The 26,486-nt window shown below is 38.0% G+C and overlaps 1 protein-coding gene across 2 annotated transcripts in view; it reads right to left on the bottom strand.

The window, feature by feature from the left end:
- The window catches only part of sano (CABIT domain-containing protein serrano), a 128,317-nt gene that overhangs the window by 31,473 nt on the left and 70,358 nt on the right, over window positions 1-26,486 (bottom strand). For both annotated transcript variants that reach the window (XM_074104926.1, XM_074104927.1), the window contains one exon: window positions 1,787-1,834. The gene's annotated coding sequence lies outside the window, so the exon portion shown is untranslated. The remainder of the gene's footprint in view (window positions 1-1,786; window positions 1,835-26,486) is intronic.

Genomic DNA, 26,486 nt, shown 5'->3' with positions numbered 1-26,486 from the left:
AAACAGCAGTGCTTGCACTGTTGTGTTTCGGCGTGGAGAGTAATACAGCCGGTGAAATTACTGGCACTTGAGGTATCCCATCTTAGGCCTCTAGGTTGGCAACGCATCTGCAATACCCCTGGTGTTGCAGATGTTTATGGGCGGTGGTGATCTCTTACCATCAGGAGACCCACTTGCTCGTTTGCCATCCAGTCGAATAAAAAAAAACTATTCATCTCTCTTTTCTTTTTAGCCATTTTCTACCATTTTGGTGTAGGCCTCCTTCAGCTTTCTCCACTTCTCTCTGTTCTGTGCTACCTGCATCCAGTTTGACCCGGCTAATTCTCTTGATGTCATTCTTCCATTTCATACGTGTACGTCCTCTCGTAACGTTGAACACCTTGCTCCCTAAGCAAACAAACAAGTGGCTTAGGGATCAAGGTGGTGTCGCAGATGCTGTTCATCGAATAGCTACCCTGAAGTGGCAATGGGCGGGCCACGTCGCACGAAAGCACGACTCGTGGTGTAGGAAGACCTTGGAGTGGAGGCCCTGGGGCGTGACAACTATTAATTCATCATCATCATCATCCCAGCCTATATACGTCCCCGTGGGAACTACGGCCCAAGAGGGCTTGGGCCGTAGTTCCCACGCGGGCCCAGTGCGGATTGGGAACTTCACACGCACCATTGAATTGCTTCGCAGGTTTGTGCAGGGTTCCTCACGATGTTTTCCTTCACCGCAAAGCTCGTGGTAAATTTCAAATGTAATTCCGCACATGAATTTCGAAAAACTCAGAGCTGCGAGCCGGGGTTTGAACCCACGATCCTCTGCTTGAGAGGCGATAGGTCAAACCACTAGGCCACCACGGCTTCATTTCTTCATCTCATTAATTCATACATACATATTATTAAGACCCTTGAAAAGCTGACGAGTCATTCACACATTCATGTTAACACTGCTGATACATACCGACATAGAATCCTTGACCGAGACAATTAATCAAAGAATTTCAGACATCTAAAACCGTTGCCAAATCATACAAAGGAACATTATTAAGCTATGAATATTAGGCAATGTCATTCAATAGGATATAGTAATTTTTCGTGTCATATAAAAGTACTTAAAAATAGCTTATGATGAAATCGGCGGGTTAAACCTTGTCGTCAGAGAAAAGAGTTCATTTTACAATGGATTTAAGTTAGCTGCTAAATAGGTGGCAATATAATTGTTCTTTATATTAAAAACCGGCCAAGGGCGAGTCGGACACGCCGAGGGTTCTGCATTTCTATCAATATCATATTAATTATACAAGGTGTCCCACGGCTATGTCAATATGGAGAAAAAGTATTAGCAATTTCAGTAAGCAATTTTCTGAAAGAATATTTCATTTTGATTTTAAAAACTTAAAACTGCATTCTTTTTTTTTTAATAATCCTTTGTCGGAACCGGGAATCGAACCCTCTTAATAGTAAAAAAATACACCCATTAATTTTACTGAAAATTATATGCTATTCCCTCTTTTTAAGATTCTACGGTAAAAATAATCCTTTGGATTCTTGACTGGGGTTGGTTGTTATAACAGCATCTATTTTTTTTATATAAATCTTCCTTTCTATGAAATAGGAGAGACTTTGGCTTAGTTATTAATTAGATCACAGACATTGATCATAACTACACATCAAGCAGACACTCAATACTACGACAGTTTTTCTAAAAATTATTAATGCCTTACGTTCAGAGAAACGGGAGGTTTTTTAAAATACAAATTGGGATTTCTGATAAATTAAAATATGAATAAATAGATACCTTATAAAAAGACGTGGCCAGTTCGTCCTCTGGAGCTATGTTGAGAATCTGTTGACAAAAAAGGTTTTTCGTTTAATGCGTGTTTTTCCAGTGTAAATACTTAGGTTTGTTTAATTAAGTATAGTAATTTATGAAATAAGAATAAGAATGAGGTAATTATATCCAAGCCTTTACCTAGAAAACAATTGCCAAGCGATGCCAAGACAATCCTGCGCATGATCGCTCAGAAAAGCGGATTTAACTCAAGCACTGAGTGTTCCGTACATATCTAAACGCAAGGAATAACTGAGGATTATTACTATGGCGAACGGTTGTATTGCTCTGGGGAAGGACTCTGGTTGAGCTCGAAACGCATCAGGATACCGTGGTGGTGATGATAGTTGGGTTGCTGTGATTTGTAACAATTGATTGTGTGTGGATGAAATTTGGTATGTAGATAGCTGGAAGTCTGGAATAACAGATAAGCTACGTTTTATCCCGATATTCCCCGGGATAGGTATAAAATATCGACATTTCAGCCACATATGCAAAGTTAATGAAATCCACGATGTATTTTTTCGGAATTCCCACGGGAATTCAGTAAATCCCGGGATTTCTTTAAAATGTTGGTTTCAATGGTTTATGCGTGCGAAGTCGCGGGTAAACAACCAGTATGATACGAGTATAGGTATGTACAGATTGTCAAATTAAAATCAAGATGGAAATCAAAGAGTATGGAAATGGATACTAACACAAAATCCAAAATAATCTCTAGGAATGTAACTGTCACCTCGTAGAAAAGCATTGCCAGATCTCCCCTTTTTCTTTTGAAAGCTCCCTTACATGTTATAAAAGTGTTTTTTATACTTCGATGAGTCCTACCCTTCCAGTATACTATTATATTAATGTACCTATAAGTTAGCGATGTAATGTAGTTGGAAATTAATGAAAATTTGCCAAAAACAATAATATTCAACCAATAGCGCGCGCGAGCGATGTCATTGGCTACCGTCGCGTCGACCGACGACGCGGTCTCACTCCCGCGCACCGCTCGCGTCCGGCCGGCCGCTCGGCTCTTAAATTTTCGCGCGATTTTTGAAAACGGGACAATTTTGCCTTCCGGTTTTCATTTTGGGGACACCGGGACTCGTAATCAAAAAAAGGGACAGTCCCGTTCAGAACGGGACGTCTGGTCACGTACGTGCCGCGGGACGGGCGCACGCTGAAAATCAGCGCTGCCGGTTTCCTCGACCAAGCATGTAAATGCTAAGCTTGAGCCTATTACCATCATCATCTACAAAGTGTTTGTTTGTTTGCTTTTTTTCCTTAATAATAATGGCAATAAACAAGTTTTTTTTTTTCATGGTTAGGGGTCAAACGAGCAGGCGGATTTAGATTCACCTGTCCCGTTGTCTGTCTGTAGTCAAATCATGCAAGTTAAATTTGATCAACTTCCAGTAGTCAGATTGACTTTAAATTTGAAATACTTATGTAAATCGCGTGATAATACAAATTAATCTAGTAGTGACATCCTGGTAGTCCAGCCAGGATCGTCTCCGCAGGTCGGAACTCTTCAACGGTTAATAGCATCGTCTTGAGGTATGCAAATGTAGTTTGGGTGACAATGCCTGACAGTCAGCAAAAAAGCTTGTATTAAAAATGATTTTTTAATGGTTAGGTTATTTATTTAGACATAGTTCCAGTAGCGCAGTCTAGTGTTGCTGTGCCGCGCGCATCAAAGCACGTGCGTGCGTCCCGGATCAGGCGCACACGCAGCTCAAGACTACAGTAATCGCAGCATCACTGTACTTGAGATACCTCGCTCGATCACGCTAACATAGGTTTTAAATATGCCACGAAACAAATTACATAACGTTTACGTACGTACGTTATATACGTACCACTGCTGGACACATGCCTCCTCCCAGAATGAGAGGGCTTGTACCGTAGTTCCCATGCGGGCCCAGTGCGGATTGGGAACTTCACACACACCATTGAATTGCTTCGCAGGTTTGTACAGGTTTCCTCACGATGTTTTCCTTCACCGTAGGCTCGTGGTAAATTTCAAATGTATTTTCAATCAATCAATCAATATTTGTATTCGTCGAAAATAGGTATATACACTGCAGTTGTAGTTACAATGTTGAAATAATGTAATTACCTACAGACAAAAAATTTAATAAAAATAAAATAAAATAAATAAACATCACGGGACAATTCACACCAATTGACCTAGTCCCAAAGTAAGCTTAGCAAAGCTTGTGTTATGGGTACTAAGCAACGGATAAATATAATTATATAGATAGATACATACTTAAATACATAGTAAACACCCAAGACCCGAGAACAAACATTCGTATTTTTCATACAAATATCTGCCCCGACACGAGAATCGAACCCGGGACCTCAAGCTTCGTAGTCAGGTTCTCTAACCACTAGGCCATCTGGTCGTCAAAATACACACACACACACATGAAAATTCGAAAAGCTCAGAGGTAACGAGCGGGGATTTGAACCCACGATCCTCTGCTTGAGACCACAGGTCAGACCACGGCTTTACGGCACATAACGTTTAAGAAGAGGAATTAGAAGAAAAGAAGAATCCGCTGCCTCGCTCCGCTCACTGCGCAGGCAGCCTAAAGCCAGTCTAGACCCACTCGACCTTTGAACCAAACAGTTATGCAGACAATACTATAAATAAGTACTGTAACTAACGACCGATCACATAGAACCTGGTTTATGATTACATATTACATAGTTCGTATGGCCGGCTTCAAGTACGACCTCTGCCGTATCGGTCAGTATCTCATTAACGGGATGGTCAATTGGATGTTACTTAAAGTTGCGGTGCGAGTTAAAAGCGAGAAGAGAATAATCCTACTTCCCACTAATATAGTATTAAACATGCGAATGTTTCTAACCGCTGAACCGATTTAGATGAATTTGGTACACAGTTTGAGTCCCGGGGAAAGAAGTGGGATAGTTTTTATCCCTGAAAATTGCATAGAACATACAATAGATGAATGAATTCTATGCGGACGGAGTCACGGGCAACAGCGAGTATATTGTAAATGTGAAAGTCTGTGAATATGTGTGTGTTTCTTACCATCCTTAACGCAAAAACGGTTTGACGGATTTTGATGAAATTTAGTATGCAGACAGCTGGATATCTGCAATATGCATAGGCTACTTTTTGTCCCAATATTTCCACGGGATCGGGTTAAAACCTCGGCATTGCAATAATTAAGATTTAGAGACAATACGCGGGTGTTTTTTTATAACGTTATTGAAATCTTTATAATTATTGAGAATTCCCATGGGGATTTATTTAAATCCCAGAATTTCGATTTAATTGTTGGTTTGGCCATGGGTATCCAGCGTTTTTTATTAATCCTTTCCTATTCTACTATTCCTAACTTATGGTTGTGTGTTGCTCTGATGATGAGCTGTTGGTTGAGCTTGAAACGCGTCAGTGTAGTGTAGTGGTGGTGATAGTTGGGTTTGTGTGATTTATGTGTATTCTTACAGTATGGAGGTAGAAGAACTGCATTAATACAGATTTCTTGCATAAACGCAGCTACCATAAGGTAGCGGGTGAGCAAAGTAATTGTTTTAGATAGTTTATTCCTAGCTTATTCTACTTATTCTACTAAAACTATAAATGAGAAAGTTTGTAAAAATATTCAGATGTTTCTGACTGAATCATAATATAGCGGCTGAAGCTACATTTGCTAAATACTTACCTATGTGTAACTTTAAAACGTTTTGTTACAGACCTTAAAAAGACGTCGTAAACTTTATCTTATACAGGCAAAACCGTTTATAGCGACACCAGTTATAACGACATATCGGATGTAACGACCAAGAAAAAAGTCTCAGCATGAAATATACCAAAATATACGGGTTATAACAATTAACTGTGCTTAATGGCCAAATATTGCGGTACCTTCGACGTCGTTATTAACAGTTTTGACTGTATTCTAAAAATGTTTTTTCTTTCACATGTCAGAGCCATAGATCACCGGCAACACGCTAGTTGAAGCCTCTACCCGTCCCGCTGTCGCTTATACTCTGCGCCACGCCATAGAGGTTAGGTCAAAAGCCTTGTCAATACGTATGTTCGTCTGTTTGTACAACGTTTCGTTCGGTCATGTAATGGCGCTGCAGTACTTGTTTACGGCCCGTATCTCATAGTTATAATGTCGTCCATAAATACCCGTAAATGCATATCTAACGTGCGCTAACTAGCGATATAATATGTATAATTGTAAATCTTGCAGTTATATCTGGCTATTTCTTATTCCCTTAATTGGTAAATGTCCCAACCAACTGAATCGTGACCCACTGTGGAACCTTTTCGTAGGAAAAGTCATAGTGACATCGCACTGCTCGACAAGGGGATTTATTATGACATTTACTGTGACAAAAGTTCTACAGTGAGTCAGGACTCAAATGGTTCGACTGTACAAGCTGGCTTTATTATTTACCCGCGTCCCGTCCGCGCAGAATTCGGTTCTCACCATCCCGCTGGAACTATGATATTTTCCGGGATAAAAACTATCCTATGTCCTTCCCCGGGACTCTAACTATATTCCGAATTTCATCTTAATCGGTTCAGCGGTTTAGACGTGATGAAGTAACAAACAAACAAACAGAGCTACAAACTTTGAATCCGCGGCTTTAACCAGGTCATCCATCTCGTTGGTGGACGTCCTACGCTACGCTTGCGGCGCGGTTTCCACTCAAGAACCTTTCGGCACCAATGGACGTCGACAAAATGGTACAGTAAAAAATTAAAAATAAATTTTTTTTAGGGTACCTCCCATAGACGTAAAGTGGGGGTGTTTTTTTTTTCATTCAACCCTATAGTGTGGGGTATCGTTGGATAGGTCTTAAAACTATAACGGCTAAGTTTGCTTGAGAATTATTAGTAGTTTTACTCTTAAATAGCAGCCTAAGGTATAAAATAATTATATCGAAACTTGGAAGATTCCGTATAAAACAAGAAATCCTTAGAAAAATATTACTTAATTTTTTCGTAATCGCTACGGAACCCTATTTTGGGCGTGTCCGACATGCTCTTGGCCGGTTTTTTTTCAACGTATAAGCTTGTACGTACATAACGGTACATGTATTCAAATACCATATAGGTAGGTGTCTAAAACCGTAAATAGTTGTTGCAATATACAATCGCTGACGAAAGTGTCAATTGATGTGGTAACACTTATGGTATAACCAGACACCTTAGAAACCGGCACCGCTGGCATCGCTCTCAGTTTTGAATAGAGACAAATATAGTTTTGTGATGTTCCACGGACGGGAAAACGTAGTGTAGGGCGTCCTGAGGCACGGTGGACGGATGACCTTAAGAGGATCGCTGGCGGCGGATGGATGCGAGGGGCTGAAGACAGAGTGTTGTGGCGCGCCATGGAAGAGGCCTATGTCCAGCAGTGGACTGCTGAAGGCTGATGATGATGATGATGATGATGATGATGATGATGTTTCAAGTGATAGTTTATTTGCCAGAATACAGTCTCGTATGTGTTACAATCTTCTTGTCCATTGACCAGTGTATCCAGCCTGCATGCTGGCGTGAAAATTATTACTATGATTAATTAATTATTATTATTACGTTTCGCAAATGTTTCAAATGCCAATTCAGGATTTTCTCTGAAACTATATTTTTTTCGAAACTTTCATAAAACAAACCTAAACTAACCTAATTGTGTTCTATAAAAGCATAGAAAATACACTGAGTTTTTTTTGGTTTCGGAGAATATTGAGAGTTGGGAAATGATTGGCAAATTAAACATTTGGCAAACAATAATTATGTGAAAAGGCAGAACCCAAACATATAGTGTCACGCCAAAATAAATAAATACATGTTATGGATGTCCATGGGCGAAGGTGATTGCTTTCCAACAAGTCACCCGCCTGCTCGTTTTCCCCTATCATATACAAAAAAAACACACCCGACGTAATGCGTCTGACTGTACTCGCCGCGTCAACACTAAACTAGTCACCTTATAGCAATATTTACCTAACAATTTTCAGTCATTCTTAAGGTCAGTTTGCGTAACAGGTCATCCTATTCTATTCTATCATTTGACAGCTGTCAGTGTTGAAATCATAACAAATGAATGGGAAATTATGTCACACGTTATGGAAAGTGAATTTAGGTCTTTGTGATGCTTAAATGCTTCCGCTGTGTCATAATTGATTTGTTTGTATGGAAGCAAGATGGTTTTGACGATTTTGTGGCTGAGTTTAGGCCAAGGTTATATTATATAACTTGGAAGTGATTATATTTCGTTTTGTTAGAATTAGAAAAAAGGTAAACGATTATGACGCGTCTTTTTATAGAAAAACTCTTTTTTTTAGATTTTAAATTGAGTCACAGCAAGCACGTAACAATTATATAGCAAGATTATTATGGTCATTGACATTATTGTGGTTTTTATATGATTAATATGATTATGATTACTATTTTTCTGTTTTTCAATAAAAATACTCGTACTTGTCAACATTGTTTACCCTTTTTCTAATGTTAAAATAAACGAAGTATAGTTAGGAAGGAGAAAATTGCCGTGCCGTGCCAACAAGTTATACTGCTGTTGAACATGTGTTTAACTCACGTCTCTTCATAGAAAACTGTTTTAGGCGTATCCATGACGTATTTAGGTATTTAAGTTTTTTTTTTAATGTAATAGCAGATAAACGAGCAGAAGTTTTCTATAGTAATTCATGTTTACTTTTAACTGGGTCTTTAAAAATGAGGTTTTCGATTTGACTGTACTTACCTATAGCTAGGTGTATATAAATACATAATCTGTTTGATTTCACCTGTTAGAGTTACAAACACTATTTCTTTTCTATCATCAACATTACGTTTTAAACTCGTGATTTTCACTCATAGTCAAAATACCACAAACAGGACTTCATCATCATCATCATCAGCCGGAAGACGTCCACTGCTGAACAAAGGCATCCCCCTTAGATCGCCACAATGAACGACAACTCGCCACTTGCATCCACCGGTTTCCCGCAACTCTCACGATGTCGGCAGTCCACCTGGTAGGAGGCCTGCCAACGCCTCGTCTTCCGGTTCGTGGTCGCCACTCGAGAACTTTTCTCCCCCAACGGTTATCACGCAGGACACACGAGGAAACAGGACGTTTCTACCACATTTCAGCCGTGGTCACGAGTAGACCCGTGCCCACGGCCACTGTCGAACGTCGAGGAACGTCGAGGTAAATATTACTCGTGTGCTTTAGCGTGATAGATAAGTCCTGTACCCTTAATGTAAGTTTTCGGTTACAAAATTACGTCTCGATCGTACGCGTTAAAATCTCAATTTGTATGGAAACGGCGCTGTTCGTGTTTCCATACAAATTAAGATTTTAACGCTAACGCGATCGAGACGTATTTTGTAACCGAAAACTTACACTAAGGGTACTGTTTGTGGTAAGTATTTTGGCTATTATTATAATCGACATAAGAAAACATTGTGATAGACGTCATAAGCCCCACATTTCCTTAGAACAAGGAAGTTATTCCACACAACAACTCGCGACTTCCCAACACCCAACGCGTGGGCGCAGGCCCACGATATCGGCGCGTACGCAATAGTGCTGTCTGATACAAGAGTATCGATGCAACATCGATAGTGCCGATAATACACAGACCAGAGCCCGGAATTTTCGCGGCATTTTTGATCTGTCATAGTGGCTTCTTACTTATCGACTTCTGATATTCAATATCGATATATCGATACACAACATGTTGAAAAAGATTAAAAGTAGAGGTCAACAATAGATGGTTTTTTTATTATTTGACTAGATGGCAAACGAGCAAGTGGGTCTCCTGATGGTAAGAGACCACCGCCCAATAGACACCTGCAACACCAGGGGGATTGCAGACGCGTTGCCAACCTAGAGGCCTAAGATGGGATACCTCAAGTGCCAGTAATTTCACCGGCAGTCTTACTCTCCACGCCGAAACACAACAGTGCAAGCACTGCTGCTTCACGGCAGGATTAGCGAGCAAGATGGTGGTAGCAATCCGGGCGGACCTTGCACAAGGTCCTACCACCTGCAAAACTGGTACACGAATCAGTTTTATCGTTAAAGAGCGATCTCTTCCAAATAACCTTTGAGCAGTCGAAAATATATGATCAGTAGACATAAATATGGATTATGCATAAAAAACGAGTCTGTTGTACTTTAACAAAAAAAGTTACCGTCGTCAGGTAGGTATCGTACCGTTGTTGTTAAACTTAAAACCTTTGCTAAAAGTGGCTCCGAAGCCGTAACGTTCGTGTGATCTGCCTACCCCATTTGGGAATACAGGCGTGATGTGTGTGTGTGTGTGTCAGGTATCGACTCAATATTTTTTGAATTTATCGACAGTTAGACATCACTAGTAATAAATCTCCTATTTCTGATAAGTTTTGCTGGTAACCTGGGAACTAGACTAGTTTTTTAAACTAGTTTCAATTGGAACACTGTTACGAAACTTTAGGAATGTCGTTTCCAATTTACGATCAAGTCAATTATCACTGCTTGAACAGTGACCGTCTTGAAACCTTTTCGCAACAAATGTTAAAGAATTATTTTTCCTGTCTTTTTACATAAGAGGGAGCAAACAAGCATGCGGGCCACCTGATGGGCAGCAATCATCGCCGTCCATAGTAACCCGCAACACTAAGGGGTATCACAGTACAGTCGAATGCAGATATATACAGCACAGCGTCAAAATATGTATACAAAGTTCTTATGTTTAGTGGCATAAAGGTGTAGGTATAAATATTTTTGACGTCTTGGTAACGTACGTTGCCAATCACAATAATACGTAATACAAAAAATAATAAATACGTTATTAAGCAAAGAAAAATAAAACTAACGCTTTAGTTTTATTTTTATTCTAAGCCTAATAACCTATAATATATTTGATAATAGCACCCCGATTACTATTGGGCAGGGTGCCCATAAGGCTGGCTGCGTTTCCTCGTTGTATGGCAATGCCACAATACATTGACCGAGGAAAGAGCCGCCATCTGTGAAACTAACAGACAAGCTTCTTTTTAAGAATGCAAAAGTTTTTGAACTTGGTCCTCACGGCCTGAGAGTTTCAACAGCAAAACCCTCAAATATGTGTTTTTTTATTTTTTTTTATTTTTTTATACGACTGGATGGCCAGCGAGCAAGTGGGTCTCCTGATGGTAAGAGATCACCACCACCCATAAACATCTGCAACACCAGGGGTATTGCAGACGCGCTGCAAACCTAGAGGCCTAAGATGGATACCTCACGTGCCAGTAATTTCACCGGCTGTCTTACTCTCCACACCGAAACACAACAATGCAAGCACTGCTGCTTCACGGCAGGATTAGCGAGCAAGATGTGTCCGCCAAATTCGCATATTTGCGGCATTTTGCTGTTAAATGTTACGTATCCTGACATATAAAAATTACAAGTATATATAAATAAGCAGGCGATGTCTCAATACCTACCTCACATTATCCTCTATGAGCCTTTTTTTCCGATCGGGGGTCACACGTGACTAACGAAAGACCCGCGGGCACTGAGCAGTAACCTCTTCCCGGTCGAAGACCTAAGACAGACCTATCCCAAGTTTATTGTTACCTAGAAAATGTCGCACTTTAATGACAATGAACAGTTTATAGTCGGTCGTAAAACTCGCCATCAAAACGTGTTGGCCCGGCGATGTTAATACAGGACTTTGTTAAGACAAGTGACTCAGAGGTAGGTTATACTTGCGTGTAGTCAAGATAACCTTACCAACAAAAAATTGGGAAACCCCAGACTTTGTCACTTCAAAGTTCAATATCTCAAAAACGGCTGAACAGGTTTTGATGAATCATGTCTAAGAACCATTGCTAAAAAAGCTGCTTTCAAATAAAAAAACCGCATTCAAATCGGACCACTCGCTTAAGAGCTACGGTGACATACACACAGACACAGCGGTCAAACTTATAATACCTCTCTTTGCGTCGGGGATTAAAGTGGGCAGAAGTGCGGTTCATCCCATCATCATCCCAGGTTATATACGTCCCACTGCTGGGCACAGGCCTGTTAGAATGAGAGGCCTAGGGCCATAGTTCCTGATGTACCCGATGCGGATTTGAGAACTTCTAAGTGTACCTACCGAGTAGCTTTTGGGCTTTCAATCGGAAACTAGTAAAACATGAATATGACACGAGAGAAACGATTTACTGTCATTTGGTGTAAATGAGGGGAAAATGGACTACTCGAAATTATACGTCAAAGCACCAAAAATTACAATTTCAAATACATCAACAAGGAAAATTATCCATCGTCGAAAATGAAATCTTGTCTCATGGAATATGGAAAAATTTACAAATTTGATGTATGACGAAAAAAATTACCACTTGTGTTTACGTTCACTAAGAAATATGACGAATTGTAAATATGTTGCACCCAAAATCATTTGTTTTCGGCCTATATATTAAGTTATGACTTGATTTAGACAACATTCACTTATTAATTTTGCTCCTAATTTATAATGGATAATATTCCATTTGGGTTTAATTAATTTACAACAAAAAATAATTTGGTCGTAAGTATTTTTCAGCACAATTAACATTTTGACAGAATTCACTTTTAATTCAAAATGGTCGATTCAAGAAAACGATTTTCCATTTGCACCGAATGACAGTAAATCAGAGAAACACCGAACTATTCTTCTTTAAGTCGGTTAAAAATTATAGTGCCCAGCATTCTGCGCGCGAAGTAACCGGCTAGGCTTCGGCGTCCAATTACTTTGACCGTCAATGAGTCAGTTAATATTATTATGAGGATACGTGACTCTACCCTCGTGTCGGTTACCGACCCTATTTATGGGTACAGTCTTCAGCATCAATATCTGGCACAACAAAACGAGCATAAATATCTGATACGACTCTATTTCTAGAGGTAGGACGTGTCAGATATTTATAAAGGTGACTGTACGTCGTTTTCGTTAGTCTAAGGAAAATGTTGAGAAAATAATAGCTGGTCTTATCGCTTCAGAGCGGTCTCTCCCAGACAACCGTTATAATAGAAAGAAGTAAGGAGTAAATTTAAGCAGGGTGGTGCAATTTACACAAAGATTAGAGCAATGAAAAAAATGATATAAAACAAACCTACTTGCATACAATACACATTAAGTATACACCAAATATAAATAAAAGTAGATGAATACACAGGAACATATAAAGACTAACTATAACATTCATGCGGAAGATGACAGATACACCGTGTCGAATAAGTTCGCATACACATCTTTTTGCACTGACCCTAAAGAAATACATACTATAAGTCATCATATCCTTTATTTAATTAATGAAATATATTAACGTTAATAAAATGCAATAATTTAAATCGTCAAGGTATTTGTGGTTTGCTTTTAAAACAGAATCGAACATGTTATCTATGGAACTCTTAAAATGAAGTACGACGAACAGTGTCACATTTATCTAGCTGCTAGATTCTAGCATAACAAACATTAGATTATTGTTCTGAAAATTCAGGTACGACAGGTATCCGAACTCGAAGATTGATGCGTTCGAAGACTTCGCGGAAATAAGTTTTCCAAATTCATTGGATCCATTTTAACAGTACAAACAGTAAAGCTTTAAAAACATTAAAATATAGCCCATAAACATAATTTAAGGTGGCTAGGCGTAACTTATTCACATATATATTCATTGTAAAACGATATACGCAGCGAGTCCATTTTACTGCGTACCTAGGTTCGGTTCTGGACAGGGACTATAAACTAAGCTACGTATTTACACAGCAATTTTATGCGCCAGACATATTGGTATATTGTATGTTGTTTATGACCCTTTCAAGCGATATGTTGTAATGCTTATAATAGGTACGTCTTGTTGCTTTTGTGTACACATCTAAGTTAATTATTCTGGTACATATAATTGTTAGGCAAGTGTTCCTCTAGTCTAATATTTCAGTGCCAGCTATAGAATTATTTACTAAGAGAAATATAAACGTAATCGTGAGTGTTACCTTCCAGAATTGTTTAACAAAATATAAAGATTTTCTAAAAACAAAAAGGTTACATTTCAAATTTACCATGAGTTTTACGGTTAACGAAAACATTGTGAGCAACTCTACACACACCTGCAAAGAAATTTAATGACGTGTGTTAAGTTTCCAATCCGCACTGAGCTTGCGTGGGAACTATGGCTTAAGCCCTCTCATTACAAGAGGAGGCCTGTGCCCTACCGTGGGATATAGGCTAAGATGAAGATGACGTAATATTTATTTGACGTGATACACCGATAGATTAGATTTACAACCTCGCCTGTTCACGGCAACGAGTTACTCTTAACTTCCACAAGGACCATAACCCTCATCAACTCAGTAGGCTAACAGTCTGGCCCGCTACGCCTGCAGGGGTTTGAGTGACCCAGGGGTTCGACTCCGACCCCCGATGATTTGCCATGATTACGGGCTAGTATAGCGCAAGTGGCCATGCGTAGAAGCAAATGAGTGGCTGTACCGTTAAATTGAACGTATAGTTGCAAAATTTCAAAATGTGAGTCCCATTTAAAATATAGTCAAAAATTAAGAACGTAACAAAGAACTTTCGGTTTTCGATTTGGCGAGTTTCGACCGAAATTAAAACTGAAATCAAAATTCGGTATCGTTTCGGTAAGTGCCGGGTGTGGGCTTACGAGCAAAAAATTAAAACATAGATCGTCCTTGTCAAACTGAACAACATTAGTTCAGCGACTTTTTAAAATAATGGAGTCTTTGAATTTTCCTTTTTCATACAAATTAAATACTGCTATCAATGTACGCCATCCTATAACACAACTAACTTCGCCTGTCACGCTACAAACATCAAACATTTTGCTTTACATTGCTTCTTCGAATAAACTTAAAAGTGTTATAAAAATTAAAAACTAATTATTTTTAAAAGTAGCTGAACTAATGTTGTTCAGTTTGAGGAATATGAGCTATGTTTTAATTATTTGCTCATATTACAGGCCCTTCTATGCGCCATTTTATTTTTCCATTTGTGTATTGACCATTTCGCCGATGCGATATCTGTGTCTGGTTGGAAAAAAATACTTACAGCGAAAACTTTGAAATTATTGTGGAGCGTAAATCATAAACGATTAAAATAAATTGATTATTCTCACAATGGCGTCAAGTCATAGTGAAAATTATGATGTCGAGCATAATTGATAATCATCTGCCGCCGAAATCTAGAAATATTTATTTTTATTTTTTGATTAAATCTTTTTGTACTAAACTATTTTTTTCTCGCAGTCGAAGTGAAAAATAGAGTTTTCACCACGAGACTAAAAGTCAATATAAACCCTCGGATAAAGCTCGGGTGGCTAACCACCTCGGGTATATTGACTTATTTTAGCCCCTCGATAAAAAATATACTATTTCGTGTCCGTTGACCACGGCCCCATCGTTTTAAAAGCAAAGTCGTTTCGGTTATATGGCTATATTAACTGTAATAATCAATACATACTAAAACCGTTATTCTGATACCGTTCGGTTCTTGGTCAAAGTGCAAGCTATGATAAAATGTCACGTCCGGGACCCATATTCGGCCGTGCCCGAACTAGCCGCTTCCGGGAATCGAACCGGGGACCTCACCGTTATTCGAGCGGTATTGGCTATTTGGGAAATCATGTCAAACGGTAGCCTAAGGCTTGTTTTCCACATGACATGCCATTACTAATCTCTAACTTAGATAAATAAACAAAGATAACATGTATTTGTGATAGATACGAGTAATACAAGGGTTACATAAAATCATGTCGTCTTTCTGTTTCGGCCCTTTTTCACAGGCTGGCGTGGAATCAAGCTGACATTTATCAAATACTCAAGTCTGCTACGCATTGAAGAATATAATTCAAACAGTATGAAGGTACTTAGGTAATAAATATAGCACAGAATAAGTAATAGCACAAGTACAGAAGGCAGATTATTTATATTTATAGCGTGTTTATAGCAGAAAAAATAGGGAAGTTCTGAAAATCTTGATTTTTTTGTCTGTCTGCCTTCGTCAGTAATCATCATACAAAATGACTACACGTTGCTTGCTTAGGAGAGAGGCTCCTTTAACACTGCATATTCATAGATACCTTCAAATTTGTACAGAACCCTCTGTGCGCCAATGCGACTTGCACTTGGCCAGTTTTTTTATATAAGTTTGCTAAAATGAAATTATGTTTAACGCGTCTTCTTTATTCATCTGTTAATCATTATAAAATGGCCAGTGATTTTAATGGACATTTTAACCTAATTTCTTTACACGTAATGTTAAAAATTAATTAATTCACGATTTAGCTCCAGCTCTTCCGCTTAATTAAATTGTAGCTTTATTAATTTATGCAAAAATATGCCGTGACATGGTTTTTAATACTCTTTAAGGTACGTCCACACAACGACTTTTTGGAATGGGATTTTTCTTCGCTAAGTGAAATACCTACTTTCGGTTTCAGTTCGTAAGTTAAACAAAATATCTTCGGCAAACACTCTTTTTAAAATTCAAATTCAAATAAAAAAAAAATACAAATTCAAAAATTCAAATTCAAATATCAAATTCAAAAGCTCAGAGACCGTTAGTACTAGAAAGCTGTAATTTGACATGAATATACATATCAGTCACGCCGACAGTGGTATAATAAAATAAAAGTAAAAAAAATTTTTTAGGGTACCTCCCATAGACGTAAAGTGGGGGTAATTTTTTTTCCTCGACTAACCCTATATTGTTTGGTATCGTTGGATAGGTCTTTTAAAACTATTGAGGAGTTGCTCAGACAATTTTTCTATTCAGTGATCTGTTTGCGAAATATTCAACTTTAAAGTGCAAATTTTCATTGAAATCGAGCGTCCCCCCCTCTAAAATCTAAACTGTTGGGTGGAAAAATTAGAAAAAAATCAGAATGGTAGTAAATATATCAAATTTACAAGGAAAATTATAGCGGCTAAGATTGCTTGGGAATTATTAGTAGTTTAAGAGTAAATAGCAGCCTAAGGTATAAAATACGAAATCCTTAGAAAAATATTATTTGATTTTTTCGGAATGGCTACCCTATCCTGGGCCACGCTCTTGGCCAGTTTTTATGTATTTCAAAGTTGGGATAATTGTGTGGAATTATAATATACTTACTTAAAACCCCAATATTATACGCCCACAGAAGCTCACGTCAGTTTCTATGGGCGTGTACACAAAAAACAGGGTCGGTATTTCCATGTTCGGTGTTATCCGGGCCGGGAAAGAGTGTCACCGTAATAAATGTACCGAATGCCATAAATAGAGTACATTTTACGAATTGATTATGTTTCTGCATTTTATCTTAATCATCTGTACATTTCAATCCAATTTGATCACTACCTGTTAGTAAAATTGACTTGCCACAGGTGACTATGACTAATAAACATTCATCATCATCATATCAGCTGTAGGACGTCCACTTTACCTACCCCATAGACCTTCAGTTGCTTCGGTTATAAGCGGCCTGCATTCTACCGTGAACCGCGGCTTTAGTCTGGTTTTAAAAAGATTGAGTTTTTGAAAACGCGTTTTTGTTCAAAAGTCGCAGTGTGGTGGCGCCTTAATATAGATTGATAATTAAATAGAGATTCGAATATTTTTTGTCACCTAATTATATTTAGTTTACAGCTCGTAACTTTTAGAGTGAAATTGTTAACGCTTTCCTAATTAATCTCGTGTTTACCTGGTTTTAAGAGTCCGTTATTTTTTTAATTTTGTCATCTCATTGAAGACATTTGTGAGTAATTTAGTAGGTAGTAGTTTCAAAAGCCAGACGCTCTAGGTATTTCAAGACCAAAAAATCTAACATAATAATGATATAGATAATGTATTAAAAGCTGAAAAAACATCGGCAGATGCCTACCAAGTTAAATTATTATTTTTAAGATAGTGTAACTTCTTGCCATTTTGGCTGCGGAATTCTAATAACTTGTGGCCAACTTATAGAATAAACGTTATGATTTAGAGTTTTGTAAGTTCTATTACATTGCGAGGTCGTAAAGTAGCGAGATCAAAGTGGCCAATCGAGCGCCGCAATGTACGCGTAACCCAACTTGCGCGATATTCCTTGCAAGCCTCACTGCGCTTTACGTTGTATCTGATGTGAAAAAGCTGCATATTTTTCCACGCATGATTGCATAGTTGTTATATTATTTTTTAAATCACCTCATCTACAATATGTCGCGAGTAATACGACACCTTTTCATCCATCTGAGCACACATGAGTCTACGATATACATTTATTGTTCGTTTTGTTGATAGGCTTTGAGCTGTATGTAATAAAATTGCTACCCTTTGTTGTGAATGATGTTTGATGTGTGTAAATTGTAATTCCAGTTGACACAGGAGATAAGATAAACTTTACATATTTGAATGTTTAAAATTCTATATAATCAATCATCTCTAGGTCCTTGGGGTAAGGGTGCGCTGGAGCTACACAGGGAGCTCAGCAATAGGTTAAGGGAGGCAACAGGCAACCCTCGCGCAAAGAATCTCAATCGCAGTTCAACGCGGGATTGCTGCCTGCGTGATGGGCACCATGCCAAGAGGCCCACCTCTCTTTTTTAATTAAAGTTTTAGTTTTAGTTATTTTAATTTAATAGTAGTTTTAGTCCTATGGATATTTTGTATTTTCTTAATAAAAGTTTGAAAACACAGTTACAATTTGTATCATGTTTTTTTTTTCAAAATAATAATACTGTTTTGTATATTATAAAACAGTAGAAAAAAATACAACGTTGATCCGGCATAAAACGTAGTTGTGTGTGTGTGTGTGTGTTTGTTATAGTTTTGTGGATTTTTTTGGAGACGAAGTTACGAGCAAGAGCTAGTGGCAATGTATTACATGAGTGTTGTTGATTTAATATGCATGTGGATTTGGAATTCATAATGGACTTCCTTGACAGACAATGTGACTTTACCATAAAAGAAACATCCAAACCACCTACACTAAAATAATAGTGAAGTGCGTACAAATCTAAACTTGGTAATTTTCCATTTGATGTGTTTGTAGCGAGTGCGTTTTGTGTGGTATTTGTGATGGTTTAGCCCGAAACACGTTTCCTATAAGTTCATATGTCATAACATAAGTCATAATATTGACTGTATTCCATGTCATCTTATAGATGCAGAAAGTTAAGCTAGATTACTTTAGTAAAATTTCTGAAGACAATTCTGTTTCAGATTTTTTTTATGCCAAATGAAAATAATGGAAAACGATATTTATGGCACTTACAATTCGGACATACGATAGAGAACAGTTGAGTCTGTGTGTTGATGTGAAAAAGATGAGGAGGGCGAGTATTTCATGAAAACACATGTGTGTCGCAAACAAGTAACTGTCTTGTACAGTCCGCCTCAAAAGTAGCGCTTTTACTGACAATCTTGCATGGCGTTTAGTACTTTTGATGCTGACTGTACGTAGGCAAGCCTTGGGTAATCGGTGATACTACGTAAAAAACTTACGTTGAGCTCACAATGGTGAAATGCAAACAATTAAATCACTGCCAACCCCATGACAAACATAGATATCTGTCATCAGGTTCTCCAATGGCGTCCGCGGACCGGGAGACCAGCTGTCGGTAGGCCTACAACAAGATGGAGCGACCACCTGGTTAAGATCGCGGGATCGCGGTGGATCCGAAAAGCACGAAAGGCCTATGTCCAGCAGTGGACGTCTTTCGGCTGACATGATGATGATGATATATGTCATTGAGTTTATAGCTAGCATTCCGCCATAGTCCATTTTCGAGCGAAGGGAGATCGCGGGTCGGCAAGCGCAGCGTCCACCGACGAGATGGACGGATGACCTGGTTAAAGCCGCGGGTTCATGGTGGATGCAGGCCGCTGCCAACCGAGCCAACTGGAGGTCTATGGGAGAGGCCTATGTCGAACAGTGGACGTCCTCCTATGATGATGATTCCCCCATAGTGATTAGTATCACCAATAAGGCAAAGTAGCAAGATAACAGGTAGATCATGTAAAGCCGAGAGCTAAAGCATGTTAAATAAACACAAAACATCAAAATTTAAATATGCAATGCCAAGGTTTATTTTATTGAAATCTCTATTTGGTCACCAAACTTTGATGACTCAGGTATAATGACTTATCGGAAGCCGAAAATGGTGATCCGCTGTGATTCGTAATTACGAAACAGTGAAACCTTTGTTTGGGTAAGTGTATTGGTAAGTAAGTAAGTAAGTAAGTAAATGACATTGAGATTTTAATATTCATCATCATCACCATCATCTCAGCCGTAGGACGTCCACTGTTGGATTTTAATATTGATAGAATCAAATAGACACTAAGGGGCTTCACCATCCATTGATTTATTTTATTTGACGGATAAATGTGATGCCGTCTCCGTCTATTCGAACAAAACAAACAGAGACGGCATCACATTTTTTCGTCAAATAAATGTAATCAATGGATGGTAAAACAGGGGGTATATAGGTAATACTAGAGGTAAGATTAGATATAGGCAATGAACGTTATATTATAGCTTTTATTTGTGCCAATGTCTGTCGGTGGCATCCTAGCTCTCAAACGAGTTCTTAGTTATGTTTCATTAAAATTGGTTCAGAAGTTTTTGAGATATTGAACTTGTTATTATCAACTTTTCTATGAGAATAAAGTATTAGTAGTTTAAGCAGCCTTAGTTATAAAATGTATCTAAACTTGGAATATTCCATAGAAAATACAAAATCCTCAAAAATATTTCATTTGACCTTTTTTCGTAACGGAACCCTATCCTGGGCGTGTCCGACACGCTCTTGGCCGGTTTTTTTCATGGCAATGACATCGTTTAATAATGATAGAGTCACTCCTGACAAACTCTACTTATTTCATAGACAATTCTCAGAACTTTTCATCATTCTGACGTAATTACGTAGAAAATATAGTAAAGTAAAAAGCCTTATAAAATGACTAAGCAAACAAAACGAAGTATTCTAATTGCTGAAGGTTAAAGCGCTGGCAAAACCTCAATTTGCTGAGAACAGCTGGTTTTTCCTTTTGTATAAAATGCAATCACTATTTTCAAAAAATTTCGGAAGACATACGAGTAAGTAGGTAACTTAAGTTTTTTACTCAGAGATAAGTCTTTTTAGCAGTTTTAAGACGTAAACGACGTGATTTTTACAACTTATCAATTACTTTTTCTACAAACTGGCATTTAAGTAAATTAACTTATTTTACTGTCTTTTTACTCGACTGCCTGAAGAAGGTTGTTTTTAATAAGTTTTTCGATTTCTTAAAGATCAGGCAAAGTAAAATAGGTATACTCGTAATATAGTGTTTAACATTAATCAAATAAAATTGAGTATACGATACGCCGATTGTTGATCGTAAAATGTATTTTTTCTCATATATGCATGCACGGTCATTTAATATATTGTCGCTTACCTCTAGTATAGACGTTTCTGAGATAACCCCAGTGATTTACAACAAAAATATTTATAATGAAAAAATTCAATCTTACCATCTTAAAATACTATCTTGAAACTTTCCCAACAGCACACAATAAAGCGGACGACACTTTACGATTCCATAAAACAAAGAACAACATACAACGTAGTAACAAATACGTATGTAAAATATAATAGATTAATAGACATTAGCATGAAGATTACGGTCCAGTATTGCCTTTATAAAAACAACGATTTACGCATTTGTGTGGGTAGAGATGTCGAAACTCGATCGTAAAACTATCGATATATCAATATAATCCTATCGACTCGACCGTTATGACCGATGTAGGTTTTGGGAAGGCAGTTTAGCTTACCATAAACTATGAATTATGAACGAAGAAAAGGAGAAGGCTTCAAGAAATGTCTACTCAATCAAAGTTATAATAATACTACCTAAGCCTTTACTAGCGGTTTCGCGCAAGTTAATCATTATAAATGGGAGTCGAATTCAAATTTTGGGATTTTGCTTAGATCCCTTGGGAATATCGGGGTAAAAGGTAGCCTAACCAAATTTCATCCTCACCTGCCTGGTTGTACAAGCGCGAAGGAGCAACTCACACACGAACACATAATCACAAAAAAATAAAATAAAAGAAAGTGATTGCCGCATATTGTTTACCTTCTAGTTTTCTTTCTGTGTACCTGTTTCCTGTATCGCATACTATTTGTGGTGTACAGTAAAGAGTCATTGTATTTTGTTGTAGTTACAGTATGTTTTTTTTTAAGTTTTGAAGACGTTACGAGTTAATTAAGTAAGCTAGTTAGCTAGGTAAGCTGTGGGATGGGCGCAGGCTAAAAATCAGCGATGCAAGTTTTTTTAGCTTGCCGCTAATGCTGAGTGAGCCAGAGCCCATGTCAGCTGTTTATGTGTTAATGTTAGTGACATAAAATGATTTATTATTATTATTAATAATTATATATTATTATTTTGGCTCTGAAGCGGTAAAGTTTCGTGTCCTCTGCCTACCCCTTTTAGGCGTGGGCCTACTAGGCGTGATGTTTGTGTGTGTGTGTGTGTGCTATATTATTATAGGGCTTCGCCCGCGTGGAATTCGGTTATCGCGCGCTGTTCCCTCGGGAACTGTGCATTTTTTCGGGATAAAAAGTAGCCTATGTCACTCTCGGGTCCATAAACTATCTCTATGCAAAAATCACGTCGATCCGCCGCTCCGTTTCGACGTGAAAGACGGACAAACATACACACAAACACACACACTTTCGCATTTATAATATTAAGTATGGATATTGTTTAAAGCACTGTATTGTAGCTTCAACTATTCTTGACTCTTGAACTTACTCTTTGTCGATCCCTAACTATTTGCTCCTCTCATCCACTCAAAGGTTGACTGGTAGAGATCTTTTAAAGAAATAAGTCAGCTTTTGTACAAGTATCTCAAAGTTTGTCAATTGTAGGTATTTTGTTTCTTTTCTTTTGTACAATAAAGAGTTTTCATAAGTACCTAAATGCAAAATTATGAGCTTGTAAAACACTATCGATACTTTTCCCACCACTACTGCATGTCGTTAACGACGTGATCGCACCTACGCAGATTCCTATCCGTACCAGCCATATAACCTTCAATGGTGACCTGAATACCTAGACTTTGAGCTTCGAGTTAGGTCTAGGGCTTATCTGGTACCAGCCAAACAGCTTGGAAGGCTTAGTTCATTCATATGTTTATACGTAAGGGGAAACCTCTGGAAGTAGTTTCACCATCATCATCATCATCATCATCATCATATCAGCCGTAGGACGTCCACTGTCGAGTACTATAGGCCTCCCCCATAGACCTGTAGTTGCTTCGGTTGGAAGCGGCCAGCATCCACCGCGGTTTACAATAAGTTTCTGTTAAAGTTTTTTTTTGCTGACTGTACTTTTTATTAAATGCTTGCATTGTCATCAATCCTACATATGCATACCAAGTTTGAAGTCAATCTGATCAATGGATGAATTTGAAAGATTTGACCCAAAAACAAAGAGGGCAAGTTAAAGGCTTGTAATTGGCGATAAACAAATTCGTAATCCAACTTATATTATAAATGCAAAAGTTAGTGTGTGTGTGTGTGTGTGTGTGTGTGTGTGTATGTTTGTTACTCCTTCACGCTAAAACGGCTGGACGCATTTTGGTGAAATTTGGTAGATAGCTGGACGTCTGGAATAACATATAGGCTACTTTTTATCCCGATATTCCCACGGGATAGGGATAACATCTTGAAATAACAACCGCTGGGCTGAGAGCCATGAAATTTGGAAAGTAAGTAGGTAGCTGGACGTACCCACCGATATTCCCCACGGGATAGGGATAAAATTTTAAAATTTCAACCACTGCGTTTAGAGTCATGAAATTTTGTACAGTTGTTCTTAACACACGAAGACCATGATATACATTTTGGGATTTCTCAGGGGAACTTTGTAAAATGCCGGAATTTCAATTGTAACTACTAGATCGAATAGTTTACGCGTGTGAAGCCGCGGGTAAATTCTAGTAGCATATAAACCGATACGTTAATGTTTAAGGGCGTATAAAATACTCGTATTTTATTGTTATTGTAGGCTTTTCGTAGAGCTTTTCAATTAGCAATGTTTTTTGTCGCAAAACCAATTAGCTATCGTAAAAATGTTGTAAAAGTTATATGTAATTTTCGCTATCTTGTATTTGCTTTAACGACGTACTAACTAGTAAACAGTCGAATAAACCTTTATTAAAAATAAAAACTAATTATTATAATTATTACTAGCCTTTTGCCGTGGCATTAGATATAGGTAAAGCAGTGGTATTAGAGGTAGATTAGAGGTAAGTTAATTATCATTCTACATATTTAGCACATATTTAGACTTTAACAGTAACTTATCAATGTCAAAAAATCTACCATCGGTTCGAGCTATTTGATATGTGAGAGCTACGTATATATATCGATGGGTCCTATGTATAAGGGCCAAAGTGATCAATTTTGAGTTTTTTGCGTTTAAGGTATCTATAAACTACATAATATATACTGGATTAAAAAACGTTGTTATTCAATTATTTTTCGACTTATCATTGAAGTAAAATGGCTAAACTAGATGCAATTTTAACGTAAAAGGGCTAGTCTCGGATACACCATCTCTGATTTACGACAGTTTTTGACTTTGAAAGCCTGTCCTGTAAAGTAAGGATTTTACACTTAAGCCCTTGTACGTAGGACCCATCGATATATAGGCTGGGACGATGAGGATAGTTGAAGATAAGTGCCAATATCTCGTGTAAAACAGCCTATGTGCACTTACACGTTTTTTCAAAGGGCGAGTTAATAAAATGGGGCTAAAAACCAAAATGGGCTTATCTTGCTTTCAAAACCTATTTGAAGTCTACTTACGCCTAAGGATCAAGTTATGCAGCCATAAAAGTTTAATAGGTTAGTCAATGTCTGTTTCTAGGTGATCGGGTTCCGTAGCCGAGTTATTACAAGGAGTGTTACAACGACTTATTCATTTGTTCACTTCAAAATTTTACGAGTTAATTTATTTCAAAACTAAAAAAGTAAACCAAAGCAAAGACAGCGTCGGTGATACTGCAATACCGCGCCACTAGTTTTTTCCATAAGGTATACTTTTCAATGTTAGAAAAGTACAGTACAATGTTAATACTGTAAGTGCAGTGAAAATACCTTATGGAAAAAGCTAGTTACGCGGTATTGCAGTACCACCGACGATAGTGGCCCTTAAGGTGACTCAATCCCAAATCTTTCGAGTAAATTTTAATACACTGCACTAATATTCGCCTATATATTGACCTCCCAGTGCAGGGCCCCAGGCCTCTTCAAATAGGAGGACTCGAGGCGTAGTACCCACGCAGGCCATATGCGGATTGAGATTCTCCATAACTTTCACCATGACCGGTTGAGTATTTTAAGCGCGAAAGCGTAACAAACAAACTTAACATTCACGTTTTTAATATTAGATAGGACATTCCTTCCTCTTCTGAACTTGAATTTTTTAAATTAGGTACTTTCATTTCTTACTTCTGTGGTTCACATAAAGCACTTGACAACGGAACCTTAAAACTATCGGAGCGAACATTGTCGGTTATCCATCGTGTTAGTTTAATTTTTTTTTTATCAATTACCATAATCTTTTATAGGGTCGTTGCACACAATATAATAAAGTCGTTCCTTTACTGCAACAAAGCTGGTTTTTGCGGAGTACTTTTGTGTAAGTGCCTTTATGAATAAAAATAGATTTCAAAAGTGGTCAAGTGCAATTTAAACTTGCACACAAAAGGTTCCACTCATTAATATTATTTATATTATAACCTAACCAACAAAAGTTGGAAAACCCCCGACTGTCTCTTCAAAGTTCAATATCTCAAAAACGGCTGTAATTATTTATTGTAAATAAAAAAACCGCATTAAAATCGGTCTACTCGTTTAAGAGCTACGATGCCACAGACAGACACAAAGACATACAGACACACATAGCGGTCAAAATTATAACACCCCTCTTTTTTCGTGGGGGGTTAAAAAGAGGTAGACATGTTATTAGCGCATTAAAAATATAACGTAAAAACAGACCCAACAGCAGCCTCTCGTCGAAGAAAACAACAAACCTATGATTTTCATAACGGGAGCAAAAATGACATAAAGCGTGTATGTGTGCTGCTGCCTAAATCGGTCCATGTTTTTTGGTTGTTTTGTGAGCATAACGACGTATATTGACTTATAAAATTATTGATGCCACTTATTAACACTGCAATATTTTTTAATACACGTTTTCTGTACGACAATTTTCATTTTACTTCTGTTATCGATCTATTTTTACTATAGATTTACTTTTAAACGAGCAACGCTTGTATAAACATATATATATTTCGAGGATTTCGGAAACGGCTCCAACGATTTCGATGACATTTTGTATGTAGGGGTTTGCGGGGATGAAAAATCGATCTAGCTTGGTATTATCTCTGGGAAAACGCTTGTTCTCGAGTTTTAGCCCGAGCAAAGCTCGGTCGCCTAGGTACTTAGTTGTTCTAGCAGCCATAGCAACATACACGCGTGCACACGCACACACACTGTAAAAATGTCAAGACTCTTCTATTGTCACGGTTCACAGGCAATGGATGTTAAGGGGTCCCGTGTTGACACCCTATGGCAAAGTAATCCTAAAAAGATATGTAAAAGCGATTAAAGGCCATAAAGTTTTACATTTT

This window comes from Choristoneura fumiferana, chromosome 22 (assembly GCF_025370935.1).
Source record: "Choristoneura fumiferana chromosome 22, NRCan_CFum_1, whole genome shotgun sequence".
NCBI lineage: Eukaryota > Metazoa > Arthropoda > Insecta > Lepidoptera > Tortricidae > Choristoneura > Choristoneura fumiferana.
Note: the sequence above shows the minus strand (reverse complement) of the source record. Positions and strands in the feature narration are given on the sequence as shown.